Source organism: Cydia strobilella, chromosome 13, assembly GCF_947568885.1.
Source record: "Cydia strobilella chromosome 13, ilCydStro3.1, whole genome shotgun sequence".
NCBI classification, from domain to species: domain Eukaryota; kingdom Metazoa; phylum Arthropoda; class Insecta; order Lepidoptera; family Tortricidae; genus Cydia; species Cydia strobilella.
The window spans coordinates 13,987,715-14,000,549 of record NC_086053.1 but is presented as its reverse complement, the minus strand read 5'-3'; the positions used below and the strand labels follow the sequence as shown (position 1 = coordinate 14,000,549).

Sequence of the window (12,835 nt, the reverse complement as noted above, 5' to 3'; positions counted from 1 at the left end):
TATAACTATCTTACAAGCACCCAATTAATGCATTCTTTATTATGTAAGCGATAAATTTTAGAAAAAAAAAACTTTTAAACAGATGTTGCGAAAATGTTATTCATAACCTTATTAAGTCATCACTTTTGAACCAAGTATATGTAAAACTCATATGATTTACGCGATCTAATTATTCCGCACACTTACCCAACCGAGCGGAGAAGGTTCCACAGTCATTCGCATTCTAAAACAACTAATAAAACTTCACCTTGATTCAACAACAAAAATAACTGCACATTTTTCGTCTTACTTGCAAAGAATTAAAGTCGAAATTGAAGTTTGATTTGACGTCGATTCACAAACTTGTAAAGTTTACATATTGTACAAGGCTTCCTTTTCAGTTATTGTTACAATTAGGAACTTACATTTCAAAACTATTTTTAAGTGTCATAACATCCTTTCAGTAACTGTTAAGGCCGTTCCACCGGTTTGCCGCTGTCTTTGTCACATTTCGCAAGAAAGAACGGGAAAGAACATACGCGCCAAGTGTCAATTTTGATCGAATTTTGTCGGTTTTTATTTATTTTAAAAACGTTACGTTACAATATCGAAATTCTAAAGCTATGAAATTACTATTTATGTTAAGATTGTTTTTTCTTCTTTTTTTGTTTATAGTATCACATAATAAATAACCGAGTAAAGTAGCATTAAAAGTTTGAGTTAGAGGTTACTTTAGGAATTAATTGTATCGAGCGAAGTGTATATTATTATATATATTCGTGTATCGGAAGCTACGTTGTTAAATAAAATATCAACGCCTCTTAGAAAAACATGATCATATAAGGATATTTTTAAGTATCATTCTTAGTAGGCATTCCGGCGTAGAGTCTGTGCGGAAAGAGAAGTCTAAAGTTGTATATGCCTGTATATTAGACTTCGTCTCCATAGTAATGCACTTGCTAATGATGTGCTCAGCACTACGATCAGCTTAAACACATCGTGACTAAACAAACATTAAGAAACAGATAGACTTTCGCATACAGGTATAAACTTATGAACCTATGGCTAGTGGTGGGAACTCGAGTGTTTAGTCTATATTAAAGATTCAAAAATAAATAAAAAAGATTTAAATTTTAATTTAATGTTTAACAAATGCTTACAAACATAGGTGCCGAAACCTCTTTTTAAGTTAAAAACTTGTGTTAGGAGGTATTCGCTCTTTCATACAAAGTTATGTTCAGGCTTAAAAATAAAAATAACATAAAACATATTTCAAATAATATGTTTTATGTTATTTTTATTCGTCGCATTCGTTTTTGCGAAACTGTCCTAAAAAAATCTAAGTCTTTTAAGTCCCGAGTCGAGTCGTTTGTTGAGCTCAACACAAAAAGGATTCGAACCTCTGAATAAAGCCTCCGTCAACAATTTTATAACTTTCCTCTTAACAAAAAAGAAACTGAAATAAACACAACAGAAACACAAATTAAAATATTTTCATAGAAATTAATTTAATTTGTTCTTAGAGTAAAAAAGAAACTAGACATTATTGTATGATTTGTGTACTTAACTCATGAATTTTACGTTTATCACACGTTTTGAAAGTTTTTGTAAATAACTTTAGCTTTCTCTGAAAATAAGGACTCAAGTCTCTACAAAAGACGGGTCTCTATTAAGTTGAAAAGAACTCAAGTTCCGACTTAATTGTCAGTGTGAAAAACTGAGTCGAGTCTTGAAACAGAAGACTCGAAGGACTCGAATGTTAACCCAACACTACCTATGACTACGGTTCGTGTCTATATAACACGTTACTTGAAGCTTATTACAGTTTTTTATGCCTACAGGCATGGATGAGCTAGAGCGACGTAATTCTTAGAGCGTTTTCACATTGCCCGATCCGATATCGGATTTGGGATCCGACATCCGCGTAGGTAGTCAGGCCGCGGGGGCGCGGGCACCGGATTTAGCGGTCACGCACACTACAACAACCATTATGCCTACACTTACGCACACAAACAAATATTATCGGTCCGACAGCTGACGGGGGGCTCTGACATGGCTGAATTTATCGGAAGCACCTTTTCGATATCGGATGTCGGAAGGCGGCTATGACAAAAACAGCTGCAGGAGAATGCCACTGGCATTAAGTCCGCCTTTTGAGCGGTATTTATCGCTTTTTAGAAATAATGATTTATTAAATACATAAATAAATACATACATTTTACTTTGATATCGGATCGGGCAATGTGAAAACGCTTTTAGAGTCTAAAAAACTAACTCGAGTCTTAAAGCAGAAGACACGAAGGACTCGTCGAGTATTAACCAACACTATGACTAAATTTCGTAGCTATGTAATACGTTACGTAAAGCTCATTATATTACAGTTTTTCATGCCTACGGGCATGGAGAGCGTGAGGTTATGGTAACGTAATAATTAAGCGATTGACCGATATTGGTTCTTACTGATGTGCCGTCGGAAATATTCCAATATTGCGAAATTTACACATGTAAATTTTCGGCAACTTCTCATATTTTTATTTAGCTGTCAAATTCGAAGAACATAGTTTTCTGACTATACGTCAGGCCCACTTGCACCATTCCACTAACCCGGGTTAACCGGGTAAACCTGGAGTTACCATGGTTACCAGTACAAGTTGACACTGGATTAATGGTTTAACCGCTTAACCCCGCAAGTGGACCTTATTATTCAATCTGTGTATTCTTGGTAATATGGATAAATCTTCGCAATCCTCAGCAAATGGGCCTTCGAGTATATGAAGAGGTTTAAGTTTTAAACTCATTTTACATTATTAACTAGCTTAACGTAATTAAATCCAGTGACACGTATAACATACGATAAATAAATGAATAACCATTAATTTATTTATATGCCTATCATAACATGAATAAAACTCGCTTTCAACACCGTAAACACTTGACCATTTTCTTTGCCAGTTAAGTGGCAGTTGCACTGGGCGAGTAGCTAAGTGAGTAATAAGTAAACAAGTAGAGAAACCACGTGAAACCAAGCCAAGTAGCTTGCACATAGTAAATTATAGTTCTGAGGAGTCTAATGGACACACTAAATAAATAAATAATATCAAATCAAGAGCAAGTCATGCTCTCCTTCACGTCTTAGCCTTTCCCGGTTGCGTTCTAAAGGAGGCTAGGCTAACCTAATCACAAGAATTGGCACATTCAGCTACTGACACATTAAGATTAAATAATTGATCACCTTACTATTATGTACCTATATCTACTAGTCATATGAAAACATAGATACAAATTTAAAATCACCTCTTGTTACGAGTATGAAAACACTATCAACCCGCCCCGGCTCCGCACGAGTTACACAAACCCTCTAAACCTTCCTCAGGAATCACTCTATTGATAGGTGAAAACCGTATGAAAATAGTAGTTCAGTAGTTATTGAGTTTATCACGAGCATACATACATACATTACATACATACAGGCAGACGCGGCGGGGAACTTTTTTTTATAAGATGTTAGTGATGCTGAAAAAACTAGAGTATTTAAAGGTGAATTTTCCACAATTTTATACTAGGAGATTTCCATTCGTATAATATTACACCAATTTGATTTTACATTCATAGCGTTGCACTAAGCGCTGGTGGCCTAGCGGTAAGAGCGTGCGACTTGCAATCCGAAGGTCGCAGGTTCAAACCCTGGCTCGTACCAATGAGTTTTTCGGAACTTATGTACGAAATATCATTTGATATTTACCAGTCGCTTTTCGGTGAAGGAAAACATCGTGAGGAAACCGGACGAATCCCAACAAGGCCTAGTTTCCCCTCTGGGTTGGAAGGTCAGATGGCAGTCGCTTTCGTAAAAACTAGTGCCTACGCCAATTCTTGGGATTAGTTGCCAAGCGGACCCCAGGCTCCCATCAGAGATGGGCAAAATGTAATCGACTAACGATTAACGATTAAGATTACAAGAATTAATTGCGACTGACGATTGAAAACGACGATTGATCAATCTTAGTTGTATAGAGTGCAACTACTTTAGTTGCAACTAAATTAGTTGCCGATTGATTTCGGACAACTAAATTTTGTAATCGACTAATTAGTTAGACTATTTTCTCGCGACTAATGTTAGAAGCAAATTGAATAGACTACCTCGGTATGGCTATGTTGACAGACTGATTAGGACATCTTAACGGATGTTTAAAAATAAAATAGTCATGTATTACTTACGATATTTTGACCGTTTCTAAGGAGTGAGATCTGTTCTCACTATTATTTTATTATTATTATTATTATTTGTAATGCAGGCAGGCAGTTTAAACAACTGATAATGCCTGTAGTCATAAACCAAGTTCTCAGTGTTGAGTAGAATTTGCTTTGTGCTTATCTAATTTATTCTTAAACTCATTGACACTTTGGGCCGCTACTACATCCCCTGGGAGTTTGTTCCAAGCGTTGACCACTCTGTTGCTAAAGAAGTGTCTATGAGGATTATTGTAGGACCTGTGAGACACCAGCTTATACTGATGACCTCTCAGACGGTTGTTACTATTGCGTTCTAGCATCTTATGGAAATCTTTAAGGTCGTAGTGTTGGGTTAGTATTTTGTATGTCTCAATCAGATCTAGATTTTGCTACTAAAGTAAGTAAGTTTAATGACCACACGTTGAAAACAAAATAGACCGCGTAGATAATAAACAACATGCAGATGTGTCATTCAATAGAACGTGTTATTTTTAGAAGATGCGTCGGCACTTACACCAAAATGCAACAAACAACTTCCAGTTCCAGGTAAGTAGGATTATCCCATTGTTTTGTCACCGCGTGACACTAAAAAGAGTTTTACTATTGTCAGAGACAGCAAAATATTGATAGTTTCTATGTCTAAGATTACTCTGTATCGTATAATTCAAAGTATTAATAATGCACCAACCTACTTTATTGTTTGCGATTTGTAAACAATGCAGTTTTTCGCTATTTGTCGTTATTACCAATATATCGTTATAATAATATTATGGCATTATTTGCATTGTCATTCAAGCATTTCAAATTAAACGTGTACACATAATTTTAGCTCAATCGGATGAAGATATCTGCTTCAAAATAAGTCGCAAAATTCTACCCAAACTAACATAGTTACAACATACGAGTACCTCCGTATGTTACATACATACGTACCTGTAGTTACATATTGCAAGATAAAAAATGCAAAAACGGACGACTACGTAGTTTTAATATAGATTTAATCGTGAAATTTAGTCGATTGAAACTAAAACTAATTTAGTTGTTAGTCGAACATTCTCACAACTAATTTAATCGCAACTAAATTAATCGCGATTAAAAAATGACGATTGATATTTTTAATCGATTGATTAGTTAACTAAAAGATTAATCGATTAATGCCCATCTCTGGCTCCCATGAGCCGTGGCAAAATGCCGGGACAACGCGAGGAAGATGATTCATAGCGTTGTACTAATATAAGTTTATTGCCAATTAATTTCTTATCTATACAAATGTTAGTGTTATCGCTAAGATATAATATAACGAATTTCTCATATTATAATTTCAGCCTAGATCGGCTTTGTGCGAACATGCGCTTGCGCGGAAGCTACTGTCGTGCTCTACTAACTAACTAACTACTGACCGAGAAACAAAGCTGGGGAACCTGTCAAACTACGAGTAGGTAGCATAAAATAAGTCGTTTACTTTTTTTTTCAACACATTTTATTTTCAATTAAAAAAAACCGAGCTGGGTACCTAGCCAAGTTGCCAATCATTTGCGCTACGACAACGAAACGTGTTCTGTCTCTCTATTACATATTAGTGTGATAGACAGATAGCGTTTTGTTGAAGCGCAAACGATTGGCATCTTGGCTAGGCACCCTGTATTTATTGCGATTATCTTCGACGCAGTTAACTGCTCAATTGTGAACCTTATTGGAAATAAATAAAGTCCACTTATGGCTAATTGAGTGAATGGTTTTAAGTATGTACGTGTCACCTCTGATCACCTCGAATTTAATATTTGACAGTGCTAAAAGATCTTGTATTTTGCATTTGACATATTAAAAATTAAAATTATGTCAATTTAAAATGTGTTTTGGTGCGTTTGCTTTGGATCACATGTGTGATAGTGCAGTGCATTGACATTAATATTGAGTTTGAAAGTTTTTAAAGTTTTGTACAGACCAAGGAACTCCAAACTATCAGGCCAATTCGAACGTACACTGATATCAGAATGAATTCTAACTGGTGTCGTTCAGGGGCCCTATTCGAGATGCACAACTGTCAGTTTCGGCTTCAACATCAGTTCAACAGTGGAATGAATCATCAGTTATCGTGCATTTCGCTCGTACTTGCTCGTACATGTTTTTCCGCGGGCGAGACGCACGATACCTAAGTAATTATGCGTCAAATATTCTGATGTCAATGTGCATTCGAATTGGCCTGTATTTCACATGCTTTCGGGACTCTACAAATAGAGATCCGTCAGATATTTCTGAGCATGTGTCTCTGCCATATATTATAGTCCGCAACCTCACATACTAGATATATTGTCCAAAAATCCCATATTGTTTTCTTAATATCGACAGAAAATCTGCAATAAAAGCTTTTTATAAAGCTTTAACCACAATAAAGTTGCCGGTGTAAACAATCATTGTTATCAATCGATAACAACAAAGGATATCAGATAAATACCGGCGTAATGCGATATATACTTATGTAGGTACACATTTTATGTAAATGTTACTTGAAAATTAACAATGCAAAGCTAACAATTAACACCTGATTCAATTAACAACATGTCACGCCTAATTAAAAAAAAACTCACCCGGCGGTCCTATGATATTTCGAATAACAATCCTCAGAACACAACACTAAAGTACTGGCACATCACAATTTCTCTCAACAGAGAAAACGAACGTTTAAAAAAGTTTTTCGAATTTCGAACGCGACCCAGAAACAAGAAGCGCGCGCATCGCCGGTCGACGCGAGAGTGCGTGTGATGCTCGTATCACACGTATGGCGGTTACGTACCGTACTAGTATTACGGTGATATTTGGTTTTAGTAATACGGATTAAGTTTCGGTATCGGAAGTTTAGGCATTGCTTTTGATGATAAATCGATTTTTTGTTATGTTATGCAACGGTATCCGTTAGATGTAGACTAGGTTTCAGAACGGGATATTTATATTTACGACTCTATATTATAGCATCCTGTTAGATTACGTATGTAGTATTAGCGCTAAAGCTATCTACATGAACGTGTTCCTTATTTGACCCCATCACATGCAATGATTATATACAAATGAAAGGATGAGAAGGTGGTTTAGGGATAATAAGATAAGTTAAAACCCATACTTACAACGTTTTGTCTCAAACATATTCAAAAACGGTTGAATTGATTGCCTCCTTTTAATACACGACTGCCCAAAAAAAGGAGTGTATTGTTTTTGAAGTAAGTTAGAATAACTTTTTGGGAAAAAAAATATTTTTGGTACAAGCTTTTATCGCTGACTGTACTTTTCTTTCTACAGGCAACTAATACTCATCGACACAATTCTAAAAAGTAAAAGCCCCAAACACAATTAAGTTGCGTTGTTTTATCACAGAGTTCCTATGACCACCTGAGGTTTTGGGATTATACTGAGCAACTTTTACTATGGAACTAACCCCGAAATCGTGAAATAAAATTTGCCTGTTTCATACATCATGGCTGGTCCACTTTCTATGGGAGGGTAAATTTCTTTTTCGCGATTTCGTGGTTGGTCCCATAGTAAAATTTGCTCAGTATGATCCCATAACTTCCCTGGCAACGGGAATACACTTATTTTTTAACCACCCTGTATGTACATGAGATCGTCGAGTCTGTGCGGAGGAGAAGAGTCGTAGAATGTATGGCTTCCCATATATTCCATGACTCTTCCCTTTCCGCACAGACTCTGTCTATTATAAGGTAATTATTGACCTACGAAAATGTGACATGATATAATTAAAATGAAAGTATAATAACACAAGATCAGTACAAGACTCGTTTGAACATCAATCTGTCGCGTCACCGCTTTTCTATTTGCAGTAGTGACCCATTCATAGTCTGCAACCGACCATCTCAAGGTAATGACAATGACTAGGCCATTCTCGTAACTAGTACCTTGTATGAATTTACTTCAATATAAAATTCTCGTACTCATCACACACAAATCTTCTTCCAGAATTCGAACCCAGGACTAGCGTACGAGTACTAGTTAATGTGTATACTAAGCTAGTAAGCTAATACGCCGATCTACAGCAACGGAACCCTTTATTTTGCGTGGTCCGAGGCGCACTTGGCAGGTCTTTTGTATATTTTTATTTGTATTTAACTATGTGTTCAATAAGCACTTTTTACAATGGACATTTTAAACACAGATTTGATAATTAATGCATACATTTTATCGACTATCAACACTTCTATACATAGGTACCTAGTTACATTTATTTCTGTCACTTATTAGGCCAGATATATTTCTACACAGAAAAACCAGAAGCACCAACTATTACTCTAGTATCTTAAGAGTGGAAGAAATGTTTTACATATAAACTTAATAAGACTTACGACATTTAGACAATCAGGGGAACGCAGACGAGATGTCACTCCTTACATGTATCGCGTGACAGTTTCTTAGACTAGTACGAGAGACAAGTGGAGATTTAGGCATCGTATCGTTTATACATGTACTTGTGAGAATAGCAGTGGTTGCCGAGCGGATCTGACATCCGACTTTCAATCCGGAGGTCGCGGGTTCAAATCCTGGCACGTACCAATGAGTTTTTGGAACTTATATGTACCTACGGAATATCATTTAGTATTTACCACCATCTATATTTTTGGACAGATTGAAGGTTAAAATTTCTTCCTATGTTGAAACTGTTTAACATATTTCGACTAGTCACATTAAAATTGCCACAGTATTTCAGTTGCGACAAGAATGTAAAGCGGACATCTTAAGCTTTGCTTGTAGTAGAATTTTTGTCATTTATACCCAGTCACAGATTATATAATACTGGCAACGGAATAGATATAAAAATAAAAAAATAAAACCAGAATCTGAAACAAGTGTAATACAACTTAAAATAAAATGGCCCTGATGTCGTAGAATAAAAGTCCCTCTCTCGGACTAGTTTTCTACAAGTTGTGTGAGATTCCCTTGTGATTAACTAGAAACGAAACTAGGCTTCTTATTTATAGGTAAGCTAGTCTTTTCTTAGCTCAATTTTTATATTTTCTCATTTATATAGGTATATACATATATTCTGAAAGATTATTACGCACAAGCTAAACTATGTACATTATGTGCAAGTTGCAAGTTTTAATAAAAATGGAAAAGTTTTCGGAAAATTTCACAGAAAGGAAACTTTCGTTTTGGATATGGGGAATTTCGATTTCCAAACAAAAATATGAGAACTTTCCCAAATTTCCCCATGTGGACATTTCGCTAATTTGGAAACTTTCCGACGGCACATTATCAGTAAGTAAAATCGTTAAAGGTAGGCAGGGCCGGATTTAGGGGAGGGCAACCGGGGCTACCGCCCCGGGCCTTCACAAAAGAGGGGCCCCCACAATCCACAATAGAGACTTCGTAAAAATAATTTGGGGCCAGGGGGCCTCTACTCCTTTGTTGCCCCGGGCCTCCAGACCTCTAAATCCGGACCTGAAGCGGGCCTTGAATTTCGTAACACATATTCTTGACTGAGTGTTAGCGAGGGTCACCGTTTCAGCTTGAGCAAAAATGCTTTCGAATGTACGAATGATCTCCTTGTCATTAGGTTCGGTAGTTAGAAATTGGCATAAGGACTTAAGCGCCTCGTTGCTGTGAAAATGACTCAACGAAGTATTTTCTTAAGCTTATGAAGCTTATCGCGAGGTCTACAGCTCACAGATCCACTAGTTAAAATCTTGTAGAGATCCAAAGAGTAACGATCATTTTGAAATTCAACCCCTAATAGGAGGTTGTAACTTTTAATTTAATTTTAAACGTATACGAATAAATTTCATGTACAAACAGGCCATATTTTTCTTTTTAAACAATATTTTGTTGTTTACAAATATGATTAGTTTTTAAACTCGATGACATATTTACCTAACAACATATATTGAATGCACTTCATCAATCGTAAAGTTTGATAAAGTGTACCTATGTAAGGTTCCGCAGTAAACCAACATGAATGCGTCTAAATTAATTATATTGCAAACTTTACTAATTGTTCGTTATTCGACACATTAAATATACACGTTGTAAAAATTAACCACGACTCAGACTAGGCAAATACCTATTCACCCACAGTTAAGGTTACTTTAGATTACAGATGTGCAAAGTTATGAAATATTCCCAAAAAGTTGTAAAAGTTCTCGGATATTTCAAAGGAAATTTTCATTTCGGAAATGGAAAATTCGATTCTCATACATAGCTGGTACTTTACTTACGAGCTGTTCCCGAAAATATTCCATGTGGAAATTTGGCTATTTTGGAAACTATCCGACAGTATCTCCGGAGGTTAAATGAGTTTCCTTCTCACTTTTTCCGATCGTACTGTCATTTATCACAAAATTGTAACAAAAGCAGGATTGGGTAGTAAATTGGCCAACCCAAAAGCCATTTGAGGGATATTCAGTCTATAATATTCGTGATCAAACACTGAAATAAAATAATTATCCGAACTCATTGAATAATAATTCAAAAAAGTAATTGAACTTAAGCACGATCATCGATAAGTAAGATCACTTCAGTATAAAGAAATAAATTTTGCTAAGTATCCTAAACCCGATTTTGTAACATGTACCTAATAAAGGATGACTCACGTCTCACGTTAGACCGGGCCGGGTCCGGGCCAGAGCTCCCTTACTTTACAATGACAGATGACCGATGATCACGTGATGCTTTCCATAGAAAACGAAGCGCCAGAAGCTCCGGCCCGGCCCCGGCCCGGTCTAACGTGAGTCATCCATAAGACGTAGTTCGCAAGTCCCAATTTTTGTGTAAGTAGTAACAAAGCATTTTGTTACTGTTATGCAAACATTTGTGTCAATAAAGGATTAAATAACAAGAAGATTGAACCCTAATTTAATAAGAAGCAGCATTACCAAGAATCAAAACAAACACACAATGGCGATTGTTTTGCAACTAGAACTGGCATACATCCTGAACAATGCAGACACCTTGACCGGTTACCCGACCAGACCAGGGGAGGGTTATGAATTCATGGCTCGGAAAAACCCCCGTCAGTTTGAAAACATAACCCTGTTCCGTACAACCAAGTACAACAGAGATTTTCTTACACCAATGTGAAGGTTAACTGGTAGAGAATGCCTCATAGCATTAAGTCCGCCTTTTGTACGATTGTATTTTCTTTTGTGCAATAAAGATTAAATAAATAAATGTCAACGATGAAATGTGCCATTTTCAACCAAAACTATTACTACTTACTTGTTGTCGGTACTTATTGTCGGTTGTCAATAAGGCGCTAAGCTTCAGTTTGAAATCAACCTTATCGACAACCGACAATGTGGTACCTTTTGGTTGAAAGGGTCACAAATATGCACCAATGACATCCGTAGACTGTGAACGAACATCTTCAACTTATACATAAACGGGTCCTTAATTATGGTTATGTTTACAAAATGATGGGCGTTTTTCCGAGTCTTGGTTATGATTTCGGTTTGGTTAACTTACGGGTTGGGGAGATATTCTTAAGTCACATGAACCCGCCGCCAAAAAGCCGCTCTCATACAATCGACTAAAAATTCCAAAAAATTAACACTCGCTATTTTATTCTACTAGTCGATACAGTTAATGTTAATGATAACATTTCTCCAAGAAACTCATACACTCGTCTGTCGTACAAAATATCCATTTTAAGACAAGCGAAACCGAAGAAAAAAATTAAAATCTTTCAATGCAGTTTTGTTTCTTTAAAAAAATAAAAGAATGTTTCCTTTAAGTAAAATGAGCTAACTTAAGATTTTAAGGCACTTTCCCTCCAGGGCCATAATTTTTTTCCGCCCTATATCTACTCGTATATATGGTGCTAGTTCTTGTCGCTAAAAATTGCAGTAGACAAAGAAAATATTAAAACTTCAATTCGCTTATATATATATGTAAAAATCCCTCTCGCTCCAATCAAATATTGTTTATAAAAATATTGTATTTTAAAATCGCCCATCTTCCTATCAAGCACCAACTGGTATGAAACAGGTACTTTATCGTGTCTTGTTTGGTCTCTATATTAAGAACGTCGGTAAATATCTCTAAAACGTGAACATGCGTGTATCATTTCCGCGTGTCCATTAAATATGCAAATCGTTACGAAAACGTTATGAAAGCGTGTTTTCTAATATATCACCAATTCATCGCTACAATACTAGTAGCTTTCTCGGTCCTTCAAATGGTGACTGATAAGTGATAATGATTCTTACGTAGGATGTAGATTAAGTAACTCAGTATGTAGGTGTAATGTATTTCTTACCTAAGTATAGTTGAAAACAGAGAAGCAAAGAGGAATAGGATAGAGCGGTACTGTCATAGTAAATTTTGTAACCACAGTAAATTCACTGCCATCTATCGACACACTTTAAAACAAAAAAATTAAGATTTATAAAAATACGATAAAATGTATTTAAATATGGATAAATGATTTTTGTTATTTGCATTAATTATTTTTATTATTTTGACCCATGTTCTATCACTGATATGCGTTAAAATTATAAATAACAAACGAAACCGTCAACGCCCTCTATACGAGAGTAGGCCAAAGCTAGTGGCGCCATCTGATCAAGAATCAAATTTTCGTGATTTTCGAGGCACGTTTTTTCCTTAGAAAGTATCCATCTAT

At 36.0% G+C, this 12,835-nt stretch overlaps 1 protein-coding gene across 1 annotated transcript in view; it reads right to left on the bottom strand.

Annotated features, from left to right (window-relative positions):
- Positions 1-6,959, bottom strand: part of LOC134746779 (espin) — a 132,529-nt gene extending 125,570 nt beyond the window's left edge. Inside the window, exon 1 of the mRNA XM_063681319.1 lies at positions 6,798-6,959. The gene's annotated coding sequence lies outside the window, so the exon portion shown is untranslated. The remainder of the gene's footprint in view (positions 1-6,797) is intronic.
- Positions 6,960-12,835: the final 5,876 nt, after the last annotated feature.